Source organism: Festucalex cinctus, chromosome 11, assembly GCF_051991245.1.
Source record: "Festucalex cinctus isolate MCC-2025b chromosome 11, RoL_Fcin_1.0, whole genome shotgun sequence".
Lineage (NCBI taxonomy): Eukaryota > Metazoa > Chordata > Actinopteri > Syngnathiformes > Syngnathidae > Festucalex > Festucalex cinctus.
The window spans coordinates 21,633,324-21,656,075 of record NC_135421.1 but is presented as its reverse complement, the minus strand read 5'-3'; the positions used below and the strand labels follow the sequence as shown (position 1 = coordinate 21,656,075).

General features: G+C 39.6%; 1 protein-coding gene across 2 annotated transcripts in view; it reads right to left on the bottom strand.

Annotated features, from left to right (window-relative positions):
- The window catches only part of thsd7ba (thrombospondin, type I, domain containing 7Ba), a 213,015-nt gene that overhangs the window by 181,812 nt on the left and 8,451 nt on the right, over positions 1-22,752 (bottom strand). Inside the window, exon 3 of one of the 2 annotated variants that reach the window (XM_077536062.1) lies at positions 5,489-5,634. The gene's annotated coding sequence lies outside the window, so the exon portion shown is untranslated. Of the gene's footprint in view, positions 1-5,488; positions 5,711-22,752 lie in introns of those variants that run through there. The other variant, XM_077536063.1, reaches the window with a different exon arrangement.

Below are 22,752 nucleotides of genomic sequence, written 5' to 3'. Positions count from 1 at the left end.
GTCATTTTCTATTTGTGTATTTGACCGTTCGTCCCATTCAATTGCTCCATTGTGTTTGACTGCACTCGAGCAGCAGCATATCTGAAGCTCAGACACAGAGCAACACGGAGGTAAATAATGGACCAAGCGACGGCTTGTAAATACAAAACCTCCTAAGTCGGTGCACTCATAAGGTACCTCTGTAATAATTAGCATAATAAGGTCAGCTCAATGAGTCTTTTGAAAGACACTGAATAGAAGAGTAATATAATTAAAAAAGTCAAAACCAGGGAGTAAGAAAACTAATTACTGTCAAATTCCCACCAAAGCTGGCTTTGTTCCAGATTTTTCCTGCGTCTCTGTTCTGTCTGAAAGGTTCCATGCAGAATTGAGGGGATGAAGTCGAACCAGCAATTTGCTGGGTAGTGTCAGAAAACATGTCAGAGGACTAACAGGGCCCGAGTGAAAGACCCATCACTCACTTTGCTCACGCTATGATGTTGAAAGCCGCAGTCTGATTCCATCTCGGTTTTAATCCTCTAAGGGGTGCAATGGTGTCTGTCCTTTCAATGTTGAATTTATTTATCTGATTCACCGATGTTTCTGTCACGCAATGATCCGCGGTAGCGTACCAACATTTTTGCGCCACGGATCGGTTTCACATAAAGCAATATTTTGATGGGCCAGCATAGAAACAAACTGTCAAAATTACAATGCACCATTACACTGAATGTAATTATTGTAATTAGCGAGAACCCTTTGCTTGTTTCTCTGTAACGAGCACGATCATTGTGTAATGGGAGACAATTAAAATCGGCTTCAAAAAGACATGATGTTTGAAACGGAAGCAAGGAATTCAGTGATTTTTTATTTATTTATTTTTTGGCAGTTTTTAAAGCCCCATTGCCTCATTTGCGAGAGTGTTGCCACATATTAACAGAGTGTGAGAATCACCTACAGTGATAATTCCATATTTTAAGTAGGACTGCTGAGCTTGTCTCTGAAATGCTGATTTATTTTTCTTGATATTTGTAGGCTCTTTTTCCTTTCTCGCCATTTTTCAACGACGTTTGTGCTTTATTCATTTTCAGATTTTTTTTTTCTACCAAATCAAATTACCTGAATGTGTACATGGTCCTGTTTTTTTCGGGTTTTTTTTTTAGTAAAGCTTCTTTCAGAAGAAAAACAGAGTTGGAGAATCCAAGTCCAAAGATTGGCTTTGGCCTCAGGTGCTTCTACTCAACTGACTGGTAAACGAGCTTGTCTCCACCTTTTGAGTAGAAGCACCTGTGGCTAAAGTCAACCTGTGGCAGGGTATTTACTTTCTGGATCTGGATTCCCAACCCTATCAATACAAATATTTTTCGTTCAAAATCTCTGAGCTGCCAAGTGGCCCTGTAGTGGAAGACAAACTGATTTACTACATTACTTTTCAAAAAGTCTGTGATTGGCTGGCGACCAGTCCAGGGTGTACCCCGCCTACTGCCCAAAGGCTCCCCCCGTGACCCTTGTGAGGAATAAGTGATCAAGAAAATGGATGGACTTTTCAAAAAGTAGTATATGACTTATCTTATCTTTAACTCACATTCAAAACTAATGCCTTGGAGGGAACTTTAATCATTCCGTTACTTGTAAATAAGTTCCGACAAAATAACACTAAATTACCGGATTTTCCGCACTATAAGGCGCACCTAAAAGCCTTCAATATTTTCAAAAGCTGAGCATGCGCCTTATAATCCAGTGCGCCTTATATATGGATCAATATTGAGCCGCAACAGGTCTCGCTGTCAAGACGCTATCGGTGACCCTGCACGATCGGTGACGCGCATGCGCAGAAGATTCCGCCATCTTGGATCGCTAGCTAATACTGATACTTTAGCTCAGAGAAAATAATAAAACAGCTGTTTATTCATTTTGGGAGTGAATGGAGTTGTCAGAAAGCTGGTTTGTAATCTATTAATAAAGTTTGACTGACCAATCTGACTGTTTTGTTGACGTTCCCTTTAGCGCAGCACCATCTAATGGATGCATAACGTAACCCCAGCCTCTACTGTAGCACCTTATATATGGAAAAAGTTTGAAAATATGTCATTCATTGAAGGTGCGCCTTATAATAATAATAATAATAATAATAATAATAATTTTCCTATTCGAGGCGCCTTCCCATTGCGGCATAAGTCCTCTTGCCATGCCGCCCAGCAATGCTCCATTCGGTGGTCCCTGCCCTTCACCACATAAACAACGATGGTTTTGACAACAGTGCCCTGCTAAACAGAGTATGAAAAGGGCTTTACCCAGGTCTAGTGTTGTGTCAATCGTATTGAATGGGAACATTCCATAAACCGATATGTACCGCTCAAAGTAAAGTTGCATCTCTTGCTAGTAACTGTACAATTGTCTGTGAACACGATACAGATGAACCAAAGGGCTGATTCATGAACTGAATGACGAAGCACGGAACAAGTCGGTGAATGAAACTTTCAAGTGAATCTTTTAAATAAACTGATTCTGCTGATTTAATACAGTGAAGAGTAACACACAGCCCGAAGTAGTTTTGATACAAACCACAGCCACGGTATTCAATCTATAATCAGGCTGGGATGCAATTAGTAACGAGGAAGGGTTGTGAGATTCACGTCAGATCAATCGAACATCGAGGCGGGCTACTCATTCGAGTGATTCACAACCCAACAGTTTGTCCCACGCTGAGCATGAATTCATGCCGTCTATCTTCTTTATATGAAGCATTCAAGGTTGGAAATATGCATCTGTCAAACGTCCCCCATTACCCTGCCTGTCACACCTGGGGCAGCTCACAACCAGCCAGAAAAAAAAAAAAAAAAAAGACAGAGTGGAGCTGTCAGCATGAGAACCCTCAGCGGACTGAAAAGGCACCAGCCTTCCCCGTCTCTCCGGCTCTAATTTCCTCAAAACTCGGATATTTTTCTGGGTCCCTTGCTGAGTGCTGGGTTAATGACAAAGACTGCAACGGGCGAGTAGCTGAGACGGCTCCCTTTCCCTCAAAGAGACAATTGTTTTATTTATTGCAATGAGACAGTTTCGAGTATGTCGCATATCCATCGAAGCTGAGTGCTGGTGAAGGATGGTGTGTATGTGGGATACAAAAAGAAATGCTGGGTTGGGGACAACCACAATATATCCCACTAATAAGTGAGTGGAGTTGCTCTATCTACAGGGGAAGATGGTACAATTTCAACAATACTATCTCTTCAAAATTATCAGACGTGGGCATTCCATCAGTACGTGGAATGACAAGAAACCTTCGTCCGTCAGTGTAATAGTCACTAACCCGATCAAGTACGTAAGTCAGTCCGTGACTGACAAACGCCATTTTGTTGACATTTGACGAATGACGGACTGGAATGCCCATCTCTGTCAATGGGTCCTAAAATAGTGTCGACGAAGTGATGACGATGGAAGTGAGTTTAATACGCATTCACTGCCAGCCATTTTAGAAAAGTTTTAAATTTTCAATACTCACGTGATATTACATTCAATAATTATATATAAACCGAATCTACCAAATGACAGAATAGACTCCCTACTTTTTTTCCCCGTCCCGTTCTTTTATAATTGACAGTAGAAAAATGTAGGTTTGCCAAAATACGGCCATTTCTCCCATGGACTCTGAAACTGTGTTTATTTCGTATAAAATGGAGCAATGATGTCATCTACCGGTGGTTGGGCATCAGTAAAGTTGTTTCCAAGTTTGATGTTTACAGTGGAGCATAATCAGATTCGCCCCCATTTAGCACCGCTCTAAAAAATGCAATTGACAAGTATTCTTGTCAAAGGCAGTGAATGAGTTAAAATAAAATAACACACTGACCATTATAGTTTGGGTTGGCTTGAAAAAATGACTGACAATAACAGAAATAGAAATACCATTTTCCACACAAGAGATTTAACATACCATGACAAACTAAAAGAACTGTAGACGAACAACTAAGAAACCAACCCTAACCCTAACCCTAACCCACAACAACAACAAAACAACAGTCAGTAAGTTTTAATAAGTTTTTTTGTGCAGTGGGCGTTGTATCATCACCCAAACTGTAACAATGTGGAAAAATGTGTTCACTGGACGTTAAGTCAAGAAGCAGCTTCAATCCCAGATGATTCCATTGTCTGCTTGTTGTCTCACCTCAACAACCAACGTCTTTTCACATCACAAAGCTATTTCTCTCATTTCTGCCCGCAGTCCAAGAGAGCACTATAAACTCCGTCATGAATGAAATATAAGAACACCGCTGTATTACTTATGAGACTTAATGTAACTTTGCTCTCAGCCATTTTCAGGTTTCATTTTCATGCATCAGTGTGTATTATTTTACGCAAGCCGGTGGAACATTACAAGAGCGTAGTTCACAGATTCGTTATCAGCAAAGACCACCTTTAATCAAACCAATAACGTTCACATTAATCCTTATTGCAAAAAAACATCTTCCAGGGTCTTATAGATAAATTGGAGGCATTACAGCCGGCGGACTAGCCCACCAAGACCACATTAGTCAAGTGACACCATGAATTTCGCAGAGGATTTTGAGGATTCCAGCTTTTAATTTTAACCTGACTAAGTTTAAATTACTTTTAATGAGAAGCACAATGGAAGACATGAGGTTATTCCAAATCCTATCATCAACTGTTTTGATAAATGATATAAATAACACGAGCAATGTCACCTCTGTCATGGCCTAACCTTTCCCTGTGTCACACAACAGTGGACTTCTAATCATCTAATCATCCTGTTTCTCAAACCGGAAGAGTTAATGTTCCATGCAGACCGATTTACACTCAGTGTCATTTTGACTGCACACGTGTCTCCTCTTTTTTATTATTATTTTTTTTTACCTCTTTATTTTCGCCAGTTCTCCCTAGTACCATTCACAATCCAGCAAAGAGCCATTCAAATGTGCACAGAGGAGAATCAAATTTTGCACCATGCAGACTGTGCACGGTTTTATATCTGATTAACTGAATATAAAGTCACATTGAATTAAAGTAAGACTTCATTTATAACTTCATAGCTTTTTCTTTTATTATTTGCCAAAGTGCAGCACAAGATATGTTTTAAAATTGCAAGAGTCCACTCAACACCTGCTGATCAAGCTCTCACAAGTCAGAAGTCCCTTCCATGCAGCAGCTTTTGATGATGCTGATTTACAGCACGTTTCCGTCCTTCCTACAAGACGAATGCACTTCTCATCCTCCCCTCTCACACAATTCAAACAAGATTGCTGCAGTTGTCATCGCCGCACTTCATAAGCCATACTCGGACCCTCTCCACTAAAAAGGTATGGAACAACTTACCTCGCGCTGTCCCTTCGAGCTTAACATCAAATTCATCACGGCAAAACAGCGCAGAGCCACACGGAGAAATCAATTTGTGCACACTGGCCAGTGAGCAATGTGCTTTCTAGTGTCGCGCCACCTCAGCGCAAAGTGAATAAATCACGAAAAAAAAAAAAAAAAATAGAAAAGGTCTTACCTGGGCTCTTGGTGATGCCGCTGTTGCTGCTGCTGTTTGTAACAGATCATATCTCTGCAAGTGGGACAGCATCCGAGAAGAGGAGGATGGAGAGGAGGCAAGGAGAGCGAGAGAGAGAGAGAGAGGAGAGGGAGCAGGAGGCGCTGCTGAAAAAAAGAGAAAGAAAGTGTCGGTGGGCAACAAGACAGAAAAAGAGAGCGAGAAAGGAGAGAGTAGTGGCAGTAATGCTCTCACACGGCGCTGCGTTACACTGAAAAGGATGTACTGGCTCTGGGAGGTGCTACTACTCAGCCAAATGACATCTGCGTCTCTCTCCAAACCATTGGCTAAGAGGAATGATTTCCTAATAAGCCATCCTTGCTGTGTCCAAGTGAACACACCCCCTCTCCCTTTTCACGGCGTGTATGCATAAACGCATGGCATGCAAGTTGTCTTTATGCAGCCTTCAAAGATCTTTGCCGCCCCTCCCTTTTTATACTCACTGCTATTCTCTTTCGCTCTTTGCTCTCTAAAGTTGTCCCTAATGCGCAATCATTTTTCTTAATTGTTGCTCTTCTATTTTTCCACTCGAAAAGAGCAATTTGGGGAATTAAGTAATGGTTAATTATATAAAAATATTTTTCTGCTGACTACTCTTGTGTACCCTGTCAGATGGGATAAGCTCCAACTCACCTGGCTCCAATCCTAATGAGAAAAGCGCCTAGATGGACTTTAGTTCTCAAAATGTGTACTTCAGTGAAGATACTGAACTTCATTTGTCTTATATCTATTTGAATGTTCATATTGCTGGCGTTGGGGAATATAGTCACTTTTCAGGAGACCCCAAAAATAGCATGTTTGTTCAACCATTAACATTGCATCCTCAAAGAGAGTAAGACATTTTCGGCAATTTAGTCTGGAAAATAATTTGTAAGAAGAACATGCACGTGTGGAATGAAATGACAAATAGCATTGAATTTTTATTTTTTTTATTTTTTTTAAGTTTATCAAATTGTGACATATGAGGTTTTGACCTCATGTCAGTGATATGTTGCTAAATATTAGCAGAGTAAGTCCATCCATCCATCCATCCATCCATCCAATTTCTGAACCACTTGCTCCTCACAAGGGTCGCCGAGGGTGCTGGAGCCTATCCCAGCTGGCTATGGGCAGTAGGCGGGGTACATCCTGAACTGGTCGCCAGCCAATCGCAGGCAAAGTAAGTCATATTTGTATAACTACATCTCTATGTATGCTCCCCCAACAATATCTACTTGAGCAGGTCTTGGAAGGGAATGTTATATTAAGACCAACATAATCCAACTAGATGAAGCAACTTCTGGAGAAACAGCATGAGAATGCTGAAATTACGAAAAAAAAAAAAAGTGGAATCATAATGAATGAATGCTGTTGAAATATGAAATTATGTTGAATGCTAATGAATGATTTGGAATGATATTAAATGATATCACCTAACTCAAACCCATTCCCTAGATATAAGTGGGTAATTTTGTTGGTGAAAAATGTGGAATGTATATGTGAAGAATGTGGAATTGTTTTCTATGTGGGAATTGGGGTAATTATGCAAATTGATCACAGGGTTAATTGAATGAGCTGAACATTTTGAATTTCAAATGGGAGTAAATTAATAAATGTCTCAATCGAAATGAATGGGGATTTTTAGGGTGCAAAATGTTAAATTGTGATAAAACAGTACAAGTTAGGAATAAGAAAAATAATAGCCTGTGAAGCATGAATTTTTGGAATATGTTGAAGTTAGAATGTTTTAAACCAGTCGAGATATGTAGAAGCAGTTGTACAGCAAAAAAATGGTGGAATATAAAAATACAACTAGACTAAGTGAAATTTCTGGAGAAATTGTGTGGGAATGCTGAAAGCTGAATGCTAAGATTTGAATGCATGTAGAATGCTTATGAAGTAAATTAAGAGATAAACTGTGCCACCGAGCAGTATCAGAAACCTACCTGGTAATGATGATTATGGATGTGGGCGTGGAAAGTGATACTGAGAAAAAGTTTGTCCCATTGAAAATGAATGGGGAAAAGTTTATATTAAACGTTAAATTGTGCAAATACTGTAAGTAATGTGGAATCAGAGTTATATATCCTGGGAGGTGTCAATTTTTGAAGCTAGTTGAAATTTGACAGTATAAATTGGAAGTATTATGTGGGAAAAAAGTGTGGAGACTACAAATCACAATAACGTGGGAATGCTTCAGCATTCCCACAATAAAAATATAAGGTAGAATAACGTGAAATTGTACTACTGTATTCACAATATTGTCATAGAGTGGACAACAGTGCCACCATCCAATTTTGTTGGTTAATTTGTTTGTCTATTTCCTATATCTTTTTTTTCCTTCATCTATTCATTCATTCGACTTCTTTTCTTGCCCTTCTGTGTTTGCCGCTGCAGTTATTCCTCGGTGTAACCACAAAACTTTGACCTGACAACAGTACACATTATTGATCAGTCAGAGGCCATGGACAAAATTGTTCTAGCCTGCTGCTAGACTGCAAACGTCCTCATATTGCTATGTGTGTGGGTGGGCATTTCTCTATTAAAAAGGTTTTTTGAAAAAGTGAACCTTTATGTGAAAAAAAAATTAATTGCAGACACATTATTCATTCAATGCTTGTGAGATTAATATCCAGATCTAATGGTGCTTGGCAGTCAGCACACGACTCTACTAAGGTTTGCATAAGGAGAGTGATTTAATACTTTCTCCTAGTGATGTGTGCTTATATGCAGTATCAGCTTTAACTAGCTATCATTGGATAATCAGCGATCATATCATATTCAGCAACGTGAGCTTTTAGATAATTTTGTGTTTTGCTCACGTACTCCTGAAAGCGTACCCGTGCACTCAAAGTCACATACTGATGGTGGACACTGTCACTCAGGTGTCATTATGGGGTCATTGCCTAGCTGAAGGACACTTGAATGTAGTCCGAGGCAGACAGAATTAAAATCCTGCTCAAACTACTGAATCATTCCCCAACCACGGTTTCTAATTTCTATTACCAACACATTTGATTAACAAACATAAATTTGTGTAGCTGGTCATATTGTCCGTTGGAGAATAGCTGGGTGGTAGTGTTGTGGCTTTGTTTTGGGTCATGGGCGTCATTGTGTTGTCACTTTTATTTTGTCACATAGGTCTTTATTCTGTCATATAGAATCGACCATAGACATAGCTGGAATTACCGAGTGTCACTTTTGTCAGTACATTGAGGTCTCTCTGCATCTAGACCGTTCAAGGTTCTCAGTCAAAGTTTGTCCGTCAAGTGTTTTCTTCAAGGCCATCTGTATCCAGCCCTGCTCTCTGCTGTTCTCATTTGTATTTTTGTCTATAAAGACGCTCTGTTTTTCAACTTCTGTGTCCTGTCTGCTTTTGGGTCCAAAGTCTGCACCCCATGTCGGAGGTAGAGTGGAGCATGTGGTTTAGTGTATCTGCCTCACCGGTTTTGGTTTCAAGAGTTTGCATCTTCTCCCCGAGCTTGAATGTTTTTCTTCCAGGTAATGCACACACAAAGAAACATGCATATTAGGTTCATTGGAGACTAAATTGACCGGTATGAGTATTATGTGAGTTTGTTTGTGTCTGTATGTGCCCAGTGAGTAATTGTCGATCAGTTCAGGGTGTAGGCTACCCTCACTCTCATTCAGTCAGCTGTGATAGAATCTAAGGAAGGTGATAGAAAATGGATGGTTGGAAGAAAAAATGTGTACCAAGTACAAACAAGATCGGTAGATTGTCTCAAAAGTGACCCCTCTTCATCCCAACCCACCAAAAGTACTGTAGGTCTTCACATAGAATTGTCATTTAATCCTTGTATCAAATATTATTTTACAGTATTTACATTTAGCTACGGACACCAGCATGCACACACTTCAAACCACAGGTAAACAACACAGGTATGACCTGAAAGTATTGGGCAGTGACAGCACAGCAGTAAACATATTAAACATTAACTACTGTTTCGTTTGGCTGGAAGGTAGGTAACCTCGAGATTGCTTCCGATTGTTTCTGTTGACAGAGGTCACCCATTGTTTTTGTTTTAACAGTTAATAGACGTTCGTTTTCACTTTAGTTTACTTATTAGATGTGCCTGAATAAGTCACTTGATAACTATTTTGGTGACACCAATATCATCAGGATTCCAGTAAAACAGTCCTGAACAAAAACATTTGCGGTCACATTTGCGGCATAGAAACTTCAACAATGAAACAATGAACCAAGGAAGCAACTAAACCCACTCAGACTAATGGCACACAGGTTAGCAGAAAACATGGGGGAAGGAGCTAATAGACATTTTCATTATCCAGCCATCCATTTTCTTAACCACTTGCTCCTCACAAGGGTCTTGGGGGTGCTGGAGCCTATCCCAGCTGGCTTCCGGCAGTAGGCAGGGTACACCCTGAACTGGTTGCCAGCCAATCGCAGACTTTTTCATAATGTTTGTCAACAATTGGTACAAAGATACTTCCAGGTGTCAGAATGCTGGCCCGAATTTAAAACAATGGCAAAAACATGTGTTTGGTGTCCTTCTTCTCAATTTCATTCCAAACAATCACAGGGAATCCAACGAAGATAATGGCTAGCCTGCTAGCAGCGCTACCATTTCACCGTTAAAAAAAACAAAAGAGCATGCATGCCTGTGCCATTAGTCTGAGCAACAGAAAAGTCAGTTAATTAGCCAGTCTCTCAGTGGTCCTGTTTACTATGTCTGCATTTCCACCGCATCAATTTTTGGTCAATGTACCCATTGAATTGTAAATCGCGGCTGGCTCTGTGTCTCCCTTTCAAGCAGGTTACTTCACATAGCGTCTTATTTTCAACTGACGCCTGGTAAATTCAAACTTACTGCAATAGAGAAGGCTGAAATCATCACTGAAGCCACTTGCCTTGTTTTTTTTCAATCGCTCTGCCTTGGTCAAATGACATGGAAGGTTTGTTTACAAGTGGAAGGCTCTCTTCTTCCACCCAAATATAAGTGTGGCGTCATGGTGAAAAGGTCTATACCACAAGCATGGATCTACATTTAAATGGACTGTCAATGCTGATACTCGCCGGTGGAAAAAGTGAAGCCACTGGCGGCCATCTTACATTGCCAATCACTAAGGCCGCCTAACTTGAATATTTCTCCGCTGCGTTTTGCGTTATTTTATGCCTCTTCGGTGAAAATTCCACCGGGTATGACATCCAGTTGTACCAATAAGTCTGGGAGAAGTACTATGTACCTTTCATTACTAAGAAAAGGACTTAATTTTCTTGTATAATGTATATCTCCGGGTGATACGCAAACATTCGTCCGCGTAATGTTGTCAGAACCATCAACAATAAAGTGAAAGTAAAGCCCATCAGGGGAAAAAATGCTGTGAAATGTAAACCTAACATCTGTGAGTCGCAATTCAAAATACTGAGATAATATGAATGGTCGATGTAAAGAGCGGCTCTCATGACTCCATACAAAAATCCAAGCATAAAACCCGGAAGTCCCGCCTCCTCCGTGGCATATACCCCATAAGAAGACACAGCAACACATCCGATTCATTTCTGATTTCTACCCACATGTGATCTTTGACCGCCAAAAACGTTTAATAACGTTTGGTAAAATCACAATGTATGCTGCCATAAACGTTAAATGAAGTCAACTACGTTTTTTGTTTGTTTGTTTGTTTGTTTTTTGTTTTTTTTTGTTTTTAAATTCAATGGGCAGTGCAAAGTCTAAGTGGAGCTCTGCCTGGTCAATGGGTTTTGGAATCAAAAACACTCATTAACTATGGCCAGCAGATGGCAGCATTGTATCTTTTTTCTATGGGCTGCCTGTGTATGGAATTACAATGAAACGTGACGAAATCTGATGAAATAGAATGTTTTCAAGGATGACATGAATGATCAAAGCTTTTGTCACATTAAATCTAATTCACATTGCGTCACTAAACAAAAAATAGTGTCAAAGTCACTGTTGTGCACAAAATGTATCTTTTCACAAAAAGGTTGTTTTCTCCTTATTTTTCTATTTTCGCTTGATTCTCACTCAAATGACCTATTTTCCAATGGTGATTACTGTCTAAACGCTACAATCTAAAGAACGGAATGAGGTAGAAACATACTTTTTTTTCTAATAAAAGAATGGAATGCGACCTTTCATTTGGTACCTACATTGTAAATGTAGTAAAAAAAAATAAAATAAAAACACAATGTTCTGTTTACCTTGAAAGATGAGTTAAAATGCTCGAAATCGGCTGGCACTGTGGGTGTTGTTTTTGTGAGAACGTGTGGCAGTAAAAGAGTTAATTAAAATCTGACAAAGATATAAAGACTTCACACAGCTTTATAGTGGTGTGGTGTATTACAATTTATGCAGATTTGCTATTTTATAGGCTTCTTTATTTTTGACTGTGGAGTTAATTAAATTAAATTAATAGTTGACTAGTGTATCATATGGGGTGATAGAGCCACCCAACCACATAGCTAAGATTCCAACAAGTCATTTCAAACTTTTCAGAGTTACCTGGGCAACAAGACGTCTGTGCACACAGAAAAATGAGTTTACTATTTAACCTCAGGTAAACATTTGTGTATTAGAGGTTAGAAAAGAGATAAATATACAAACAGCGTGTGGTGAATGTTTGGTTTCTTAGTCTGCCGAAGCTACAGGGACAAGACTGATGGGCGTTTTTTTTTTTGGGGTGTAAGCATATATTGCATATTTATTAAGAAGTAAAACCAGATCAGTCAAAGAAAGCCGTTTCCAGACATTTTTTCATGATTCGAATGCAAGCCTAAAGCCTTTCCATGAGAGTCATCCAAAATCAGCTGTTTTCTTTTGGCAAGTTGAATTAATAAAATCTGTTTTGCAAATGAATCCTAATGTGGGCAATTTTATAGCTATATAATATAGTGTATCGTCGAAAGGTGAGCTTAGCTTCGTGTTCATTTCCCATCTATACAAAAATTGCTGCTGATTATGAACAGTGTTTCTCACGACAAGTGTATTTATAGTAGTGTTTGCACACCAAATATGCCTGATATTTGTACATAGGCGTCCATGCGGGGAATATTTAACAAGCTCTCCCTTGGAGCTGCAAATACGGTAGATGTCAAGCCAGTGCCGAAAATACAAAATGACAGATAATAACATTTTTTTTTTTTTGACAAAGTTTGCAGAAGCCCTCCACATGACTCTAAACAGCATTGTTAGCACGAACGCCAGCAGTGTTGCCACCTTAATTCCAAAAATGTTTTCCTCTTGGAGCTAGTCTTCACTCGTGCATACAAGCAGAAGAACCACAAATGCTGCTGCTTGGACTCATAACAACGAGGAGAGTCATGCCAACTCAGCAAGCAGTGAGCATAAACACCCCAGTTGATTATTTTTTATGGAGCAACGGCAATCAAAAGAACAAACAGGCGACAATGTGATGTTGTCAACAACATCCACAAACGTCAAATAATGAAATGAAGCCATAAAAGAGGCCATGCTGAATAGAAACATCACTATAACGGGAAAATTGATTGTTCCAGTTTAAAAAAAAAAATACTTAAGTGGTCATATTTTCTTCACCTAGATTATATCAAGTCTTTGCTGCCACTTTTGTGAAATAAAAAAAACTATTTGTCCTCACATCTGCAAGAAATCCCTGACGATTAGTTGAGCACATGAGCAGCAAAGCACTGCACATATTGCTGTTTAATATGCATTTGAAAACAAAGACTTTGTGCCAACTATACAGCGGCTTAGAAACACCACATACCAAAGCCAACAAACCGCTAGACACAGACAGAGCTTCCCAAGTCATTTATTTCCTGTTTTGCCATGCCAATTACTGGAAATGTTGAAATAATATATATTTCGGTCAAGTTTGTTTTATTGTAAGTAAATTAGCAATTAACGAATAACAGTAATCACATTGTATGTTAGACAGGTGTCTGGTAGGAAAAAACTATTCCCTAAAGTTGTTCGTGATAATGAATTGCACAACAATAAATACAGTCAGTTTCAAAATTACAATGCTAATTTTGCAAGCGTTGCTTGTCACGAGTGAAAAAGAAATCTTAATTGTGCAGGTGTATGTTCACAGGTTCCACACAACATGAGGTAAATGAGCAGAAGCTCACAACATTATTTGTAATAGCCCTGGTCTGTTTTACCATATGTTTTAGTGAGATACTATAACATTTTCATGGATTAACTGTACTAGAAGAAGCATAATATATGTAATTTTACAGTGAATTACACTTTTTTATTTTATTAAAACACACTATAAACAATTGCTACCCCTACTCATCATTTTTGCATCCACTGTCTGTAGTGAGGAAATAATGGCTGTCAATGATAAATGATAATTTATGCGCGTTATATTCTGGAGTTGGATCCCAGAAACGCAGACTCTTTATTCTCATAACATCAAGAGGCTTGGAACAAACTTGACTCGACGAGAAACAACGAGAATGTATCAAGAATCACGAGACGCTAAGATAACTTGGGCTGTGGAGGTGCACAGAGGAACAGAGGTAATAATCCGACAAAAACACAACCTTCTCAGATAGGCTTATACAGACAGCGAATCGATCTGATTGGTTGTGGCTAGACATGTGGGTAACAGGACTGACATGTAATTATCTGATTGGCTGTTGACCAGATAAAGAGATTAAAGATTCCTGACATCACGTAGCGTCTTACCAGTTGAAACTATATGCTGGTTACATCAGTTCAAAACAGACACTTGACCACACGGTCATGACCCTTGAACATAACCCTTGCATGACCTAAGCATAACCCTGTCATGCCCTTGCATGACCCAAACATAACCCTTGCATGACCCAAACATAACCCTTGCATGACCCAAGCATAACCCTGTCATGCCTTTGCATGACCCAAACATAACCCTGGCATGACCCAGTCATGACAATACGTCGTTTCTGTTGCTCCCAGCCTGCTTAAAGTCTTTGCGATGTAAAACGTTTTCACAAATCTTGAGATGATTTTACACTCACGTAAGCTCAAGTTGTAAATTAACGGTTAATAATGCCACCTGAATTTGACCTGCATACATTCTTTGAGTCGAAGGGTTTCCTGGAAGAGATATATTTACTGTCAAACATCTGCTCAAAATATTACGCTCATATTTCTTACGGCGTAAATCATGCGATACAGTAATCAAATTTTCTCTTCTTTTAAGCGCTGCTGTATAAAACACATTTCCATTGGCTGTTAACAGGAAATGTGGGGGGACACGACGAATTAAGTTATACAGTATATGGGCACCGAAAACAAGCAGTGGAAATTCAACTGAGCTGTCAAGTGCTTTCTCAATAAGTTATCCAAATTCAGGACCACAAAGTACGACAGGCCGCTGTCAGTGAATATTTTCTCATGTTTGAATGCAGTTTTGCGCTCGCTTTGAAATGTTGTTTATGGAGATTGGCGGGTGCCAAATGTTATTTGCTCCTTAAGAATTGGCGTCCCGTAGGCATTTCTTAGCGTTGATGTTGAGGGAGGGAGATGAATTAAAATAATGACATCAATTGATTAATCATGAAACAAGATTAATCAATCTTGCTGGAAGTCACTTCTGATGTCATTGTCATTTAAGTTCTGTTCTTTAATCGGCTTGAAAATGGACATTATATTGATTCTCATCCATTCTCATTGGGTGAGTGAATGAAATAATACAAATGATATATCACTGCTTGTACAGTATATGATGACAAAAGATGTTTCGATATATTGATGTGTGACCTGGACAAAATTTTATATCCAAATATAATTCAGCAAATATAGTTCAGAACCAAAATACACTTCTTACGTGTGGCATCAATCATTTATGCCATAAGAGGAACTGTTAAGTCGATTCATCAAACAAGCGAACAAACGATTCCTACTCTGAACCGGTTCTTGAAAAAGTTTTTTTTTTTTCCTCTCTCTCTCATCTCTACTTCAAAAACATAACTAAAGTCACTTCTTTTCATGGACACACTTAATAGACAAAAGCTGGTAGAGTTATACAGACAGTGGTTCGCCTCACTTTAATAGACAAAGCTGGAACTAATCGTACCCAGCTCACATTTAACAACACCGGTTCATTGATTAGTAGGTTGTCAGTCACCATTGTCACCTCCATGTTCAAATTATGCTGTTCAAAAACCTTGGATAAAAAGCTCACGTGTCAACTGTCTCATGTCCTCGATAATTGTATTTTTGATAGACTACTTTGGTTTGATACATTTCCAACTTTCCTATTGTGGCATAATTGGCTGAGCTTGTGATATCCCTCTAGAGTTCTTGTCTTTCTCTTCTGACATCCCCCTGCCAAGACATTCTTCTTTTATTTTTAAGAGAAATATAAGCAGGAATAATTGGATATTTTTCTCCATGCTTTCAAATAAATCTTCCATTGACGGGATAACTGTAAATGACTCGGTGTAGAGCTATCTTACAATTTCTACATTGATTTAATTGACAGATGGTACTTAGTCAATGAAGAAGAGTTTCTTTAGGCAGCATGTTTTCCCATCTATAAACCGGAGCATTTTTGTCTCCTACCTACTACGTACTTTGAGTCACACTGCAATAACAATTCCAGGCATCCATTCTTGAGGCCTTTTCCCATCGAGCGATAAGTAACAAGGAGACAACTCGCACTATATCTCAATGATGAGTGACAAACTGAAATGCTACAGCCCGAGTCCAAATGTAACGATGGCAACAATCGAATAAATTCACCTGGTGTCGAGGGGGGCTCAGAGCAGCTCCGCCTCTGGATGGTCTTTAACATTCAAGGATTCACTCGCACTCCGACTGGTTTCCAATTATGCGTTTTATTGCGTTTATCTCGAAACTGTCCTTTCTGAACCCTAATCAAGGTTTTCACCAGGTTGCTTGTTTGCTTTTGAAGTAATTAACCTCATCCGTCAGTGTCAGACAACATAAGCCTTCACTGGCATCACTTTAAATGGCAGCAGTTACATTCTTACAACATATTGAGCCACCCACCATTAGAAGCCATTATTTTCAGCTAACCAAATGAATGCTTTCGAAATTACACCTCGGCTGCAGGTAGCTTATCATCTACTTTCAAAATAGACGACATTCAACTGACATCTGACATTGACATGACCGGTAAAACTCAAATTGTACACCCACTGACAATGAATTCCTCAAATTGTGTGACCTTGGACACCAGCACTGACTGCACTTTTCGCTACGTATCAAGCCAATGCTAAAGTAGTCTACTTTCAGCCATTGATGTGCCACACATCATACTCTCTGTTAGGGATAGACCGATTATCGGCCGGGCCGATTATCGGTGCCGATATTTGACTTGTTGACAAATATCGGCATCGGCCATTTTACGAATTTGAAGGGCAATAAAGCTGGAATCAAGTTATGTCATTAAATAATTAAAAAAAAATACATTTAGAAATTATGTTGAAATTTTGGAAAACTTTATTTACCGTAGAAAACTATTTAGTTATTTATTTATTTGCTTGCTTAGTTTTGAATTAACACATGCTTAACACATGCTGATGACCCTGGAAGTTCCCTACATTTTCTACAATTTCTGTTAATTTTTTTAATTAAACAAAACTGTCTATTGTTTATATGTTTTAAAATTAAAAAGGTTTATTTTATTTTATTTACACAATTATTTGCTCTATTACTGCAAATGATATCGGCTTGAAATATCGGTTATCGGCCTCCTTAACGACGAATAATCGGTATCGGCATCGGTCCTGAAAAAAACGTATCGGTCTATCACTACTCTCTGTGGCTTCAAAACTCTCCAATTGATCCAAGTTGCTTTACATTTGAGTTCCCTTATTTTTGTATACAATAAGGTACACAGGAATCAAATGCCAAGCACATCAGACATACTGTAACTTGCATATCTGTAACATGACACCCCTAAATACTCAAGGAGAATGTAGTTAAGGGGTTTAGCTCTTGAAGAGGGTCATCATACCATCAACATAAATGCCCTACATTTCAATTCTCTCCCCTTTGTTCCAAAGGACTCATTCCATGGGGTGTGATGAAAACGTGGCTGCAGATAGACAGTGAGTAATTGCAGGCTTGGAAGTGTTATCCATTACAGCTGAGAGCACGAAGAGGAGGACACCCTCACCCAGAAATGCTGTTCCGTTTTACATTTAAATAAGCACTTCTTTAATGTCAAAACCCCTTCACCTCACGACCAGGTTAAGAGTCTTTTAATCAGTTGTTGGCCAGCAAAGCCGTGTGACTGATGGCTTTCAGGACACACGCCAGTTGTGTTTAGACAAGTACTATAAAACACTCAAAACCTTCTCGGGAACACAAGGTCTCACTCTATCTCACTCCTCATTTTCCCATACATTAAAATCAGTTCGCAATCATACTGCCGCGCTAATGAATTCAATCCATCATTGGAAATAACCTGTTTTACATTTTGCCGGCATGATTCGGAAAGGTCTTTCATAATCATTGCAGTTGCAATCACATCAAAATGACATCAATCTTGCCACAAGTGAAAACAGATAATAGCTTTATTTATCTTACTTCGGGAAGCCTTTCAGCAAAGCATACAGTAAAAGTTCTATGAAGAGCCGAGGTGTTGAGGGTGGCCGGTTTGTTGAGTATTTAGCAGATGATGTGGTTCTGTTGGCTTCATCAGGAGACAATCTTAAACTGTTGCTAGAGCAGTCCACATCCAAGTGTGAAGCGGTTTGGATGAAAATCAGCACCAAATCTGACGCCATGGTCGTCAGGATACTTGAACCCTCCACTTGGAGAAAGATTTTATCCCAGCCCCACAGAGGGCATTCTACCTTTTTCTGACGGAGAACCATGACCTCAAATTTGGAGATGATAGGCGTTTTTCCACCACTGGAACTTTTGGAGAACTTTTCCGTTTACTTTGGTAAAATTCAGTTCTCACGTTTTTACACCAACAACAATTTCCAGGGTAATTAAATTCCCCAGGGGCCGTCCAAGTACTATCTCAGCAGCAGGGTCTTGCTGAGCCAGGCAGGAACTTTGAGGGAGCGGGCTGCAATGACCCAAATGTGATTGGTCAAATTTGGGGGCGTTGTGTTTACATCGGCTGGACTCAATCAAACTCATTTGAATTAATTAACCCGAACTCAAAGACGCTGTGGAAACACAATTCTAAATTCCCTGCTGAACTTTTACAACCAAGAACTCCCGGCTCAGAACTCAAAGTTTGTTGGCTTGTTGGTGGGAAAGCAGCTGATGATTCTCATTCCAGCCTCTTTAGCACTCAGCAACAAACCGCTCCAGCAAGAACTGAAGATCACGGTTTGATGAAGCCAACAGAAAAACATCAAATTCAAAAGGCAGAGATGTAATACTGGGGCCACCAAACTGAAACACGTCGGCTGGCACATACATATTGAGTCCAGCCCTCTTAACTTAATTGTTGACAATGTAAACTCTGACCCCTGGACTGAACGGCCCGTATCAGAAGTATTCCATACTCTTGGAGCAACCCCCACAGGACTTCCTGAGGCACATGGTCAAAGGCCATCTCCAAGTCCATGTAAACTGGTTGGGCAAACTTAAATGCACCCGTCAGAACCATTCTGGGGCTATAAAGCTAATCCAAACACCACACAGCTCCTCTTGAATCTGAGATTTGATTTCCAAACGGACCCTCCTCTCCAGGACCCTTCAGCTTACCAGGAAAGTTGACAAGGTGATCCCCCTGTAATTGGAACACATCCTCTGGTTCCTCTTCTTAAAACGGGAAACCACGACCCAGAAGCACGATCCCTGATGTCCACATGAACATGCAGAGGTGTTAGACAACCAAGAAAACTCCCCAACATCCGGTGGCTTTTGGAAGTCTGGAAATATCGAATCCACCATCAAGGCTCAACCATCGAGTGGCTTTTTAAAACCACTTCAGCAACCTCAATCCCAGAGAGGAGGTTCAACTGCATACAGCGACCATATTATATTATATTTCTGAAGTCAATAATATGTTAATATGCATCGGGAGCTTGAATCTAATTGGCACTAATAGTAGTCATTGAATAAGGCAGGAAGCTTAGTTGAAGCGATGCATAAGAGCACAAGTTTTATTGAAAGTGTTTGGCTATCTAATCTTTACTCTGTACGGGTCCCTGTCAAGTCTGCATCAATATTTAAACCCCACTGAGAATGCAAAACGAGGACATATGCATATTACTTCAAAGTCAAGATGAATTCACAGGCTTTCCTTTTTGCTAATGTCAGAGGATGATGGGCTGTCCTGTAAGAGGCTCAAAATATCACATCGGCTTCCCAAACCATCAACAAACAGAAAGACTTTCTATCCAGTGTATGAGCCTACTTCGTACTCGTTTTGAAAACATAAAATAATGTAATCTACCTAAAGAATGTCATCTCCCCGGAGAGTTTCTTGGTGACCATATGGTGCATTTTTAAATCCTTATAATCACACGTTTTAAGTCGTGTTGCTCTCCAGGAGTGGTGTCAAAATTCATTTTCATGGAGGGCCACGTTTGAATTATGGGTCCAATCGCTCTCTTCATATCTTATTACATAATTGCATGTGTGTTTGATCAATATTGATTATAGCAGCAATTGTTTGAAAACCTAAAAGGCAGGTTTGCTTTTAACTAGGGGTGTTAAAAAAATCGATTGTGCAATATATCGCGATACTACGACACACAATTCTCGAATCGATTCAATAGGCAGCCGAATCGATTTTTTTAACATCCATTTTTGATGGAAAAATATTCAACAAAATGTCTAACTTTCACACCTTAAGCATGGAAGAATGTTATATTAATGGAACATTAAGCCTTAATATTCTATTTCAGTGCTGTTCAAACATGAAAAATGTTACAACCTGTTTGTTAAATACAGTGGCTCACAGTTATAAAACTGAAGTTTCAGATCAATAAATAATACATTTTCATACAAATCTTACAGTATACAAGTTTACTGAATGGTATTTTCTAAATTTGAGTAAAAAAAAAAATTGCAACAATTGACTTGTAAATTCATATCGGGATTAATCGGTATTGAATCGAATCGTGACCTATGAATCGTGATACGGATTGAATCGTCAGGTACTAGGCAATTCACACCCCTACTTTTAACCATCAGAGTGAAGCATAAATTATTGCCTAATTGTAGTTTAGTTTAATCAAATGAATTGAAGGATTTATTTATTTTTTTTTCACGGCTGAACTTCACAGCTATAAGGTACAGAATTATGATTCCGTCAGTAAATGACTGAACTATACAACTCTGTGGCGAAAGAAATAGCTTAATAGAATATTCTAATGAGGTGTCTTACACTTAATTCCGGAATGCTCTGCTTCTTGGCTTGGTAGTTGGGCTAATTTGCTCCATGTTTAATGCCAATATAGACGGAATCGCTTTAACTCCAATACTGTCTCATTCCAATGAGCGTTGATGTACGATTGCAAGATTTCCTGTCAAGTTGTAAGGATGTCAATTCAATTTTCCTTGGACATTTTAAGGCGGAAAAAAAAAAATCTTCTTGGCTCGATGCTATCATAGTCAAAAACTTGAAATGCTTTGTGGGTGCTCATGATTCATAGTCACTGTCAAGCCAAAGTAGCACAGAATGAATTTTAAAAGAATCATACCACTTTCTAAGCTTTCACAGGCTACACTAAAATGCACGATGATGCTGATTTAGCCCGTGGGCTGTTTGTTTGACCTGCAGTATGTTCTCTGGAGCTTCACATTCACTGGGCTGTCAATCTCACCTTTGCTGGCACTGACCATGCCGAGGCCGGTCCACCAATCGCATCTCTATGGAGGCAGAGAGTGACAGATGAAGGAGAAAATAATCTGATGTCACAAAGTGCAATAACGTGACAGAACATGCACTTCTGTAAAAACTCACACGGGGATTAATGTCAAGATTGACATCTAACTCACTCAGAGACCTGACTGAAACGAATGGTATGGATTTTTAGATTTCCAACCAGCTTTATAATTATGAGAAGGATAAATAAAATACAGCAGATTGATATTTTTACTTCTTATGACACATAAACATGTACATTTCCTTTGGCACCTGTCATGCTACATGGTACTCGGTCTCTTTCTCAAGCCGTCCTGACAGATCATTTCACCTTGCGTGTGACACTTCCCGCCGTGTGTAATTCACCATTAGCATGAGGAGGCGAACAAGGGAAAGCGCAGCAGTTAAGTCAAGGCAACGCATGGCTGGAAAACAAATGTGGCATTCGGTATTGGTGGGACTTAAATTCATGAAATGCCCTCCTACTGCTTCTTCAGTCTGCAGAGGCAATTTCCTGAGGAAACGGATGGTAGTAAATATAGTTAATGTGCTGAGGCAGCATTAATACAGCCACATGCTGTTAAAAGGCGACATGAGATACCGGGGTGATTCTTCACACAATTGAGGTGAGACTTCCTGGGCTATAAACTAGTCTTGGACTGGACTCACAAATAATACATCAAGTATTCAATGTGAGAAAAGAATTTATGAACAAAAGGAACCAATAGGAACTTTATTATTTTTAAATGACCTAAACTCCTTATCAATATGTACTGTACAATGTGCGGCAATAATTGAAAAAGTCTCAATGTTTCTGCTGTCCTTCCACGAAAGTCTGCAGGTGTAGGTGCCTCTAAGGATGGGTAGTGTCAAATCTAGTCGCCCACTCTGCTGCTTTCACCACCCGCTACGTGTCCCTGCTGTCTCTCACAGTACAGCTACTGAAGCAACTTGTGCAACAGTAGTTCGGGAGGCTCTCCATGGTGGTGCTGTAGAAGTTGATCAGCAGGTGTTGGAGGAGCTGGGCTTGGCGTAGTTTCCTGAGTAAAAGTCTTTCACAGACTTTCCTCGCATAATGACAAGTTGAAGGCTGTGAAGATGTTGACTCTGAGGAACTTGAATCTTTCCGCGCGCTGCACCCTCCTCTCCATAAATGTAGAGGGTGGTGTGCTCAGTGCTCTTGGTTTTCCTGAAGCCCATCATCATCTCCTTCATCTTTGTTGTGTTCAGATCCAGGTTGTTAATTTCAACACCTCCTCCCTGTAGGATGACACTTCGTGCTTTGACTATGTCAACGGGTGAAAGGGAGAGCAGTCATGTGTAAAGAGGGAGTAGAGGAGGGGGCGAAGGACGGATCCCTGAGGTGTTCGTATTTGGAATGAAACTGGAAGAGGCGATGTTTCCCATCCTCACATTCTGGGATATGTTGCTCAGGAAGTCCAACTTTGTAACCATTTTATAGG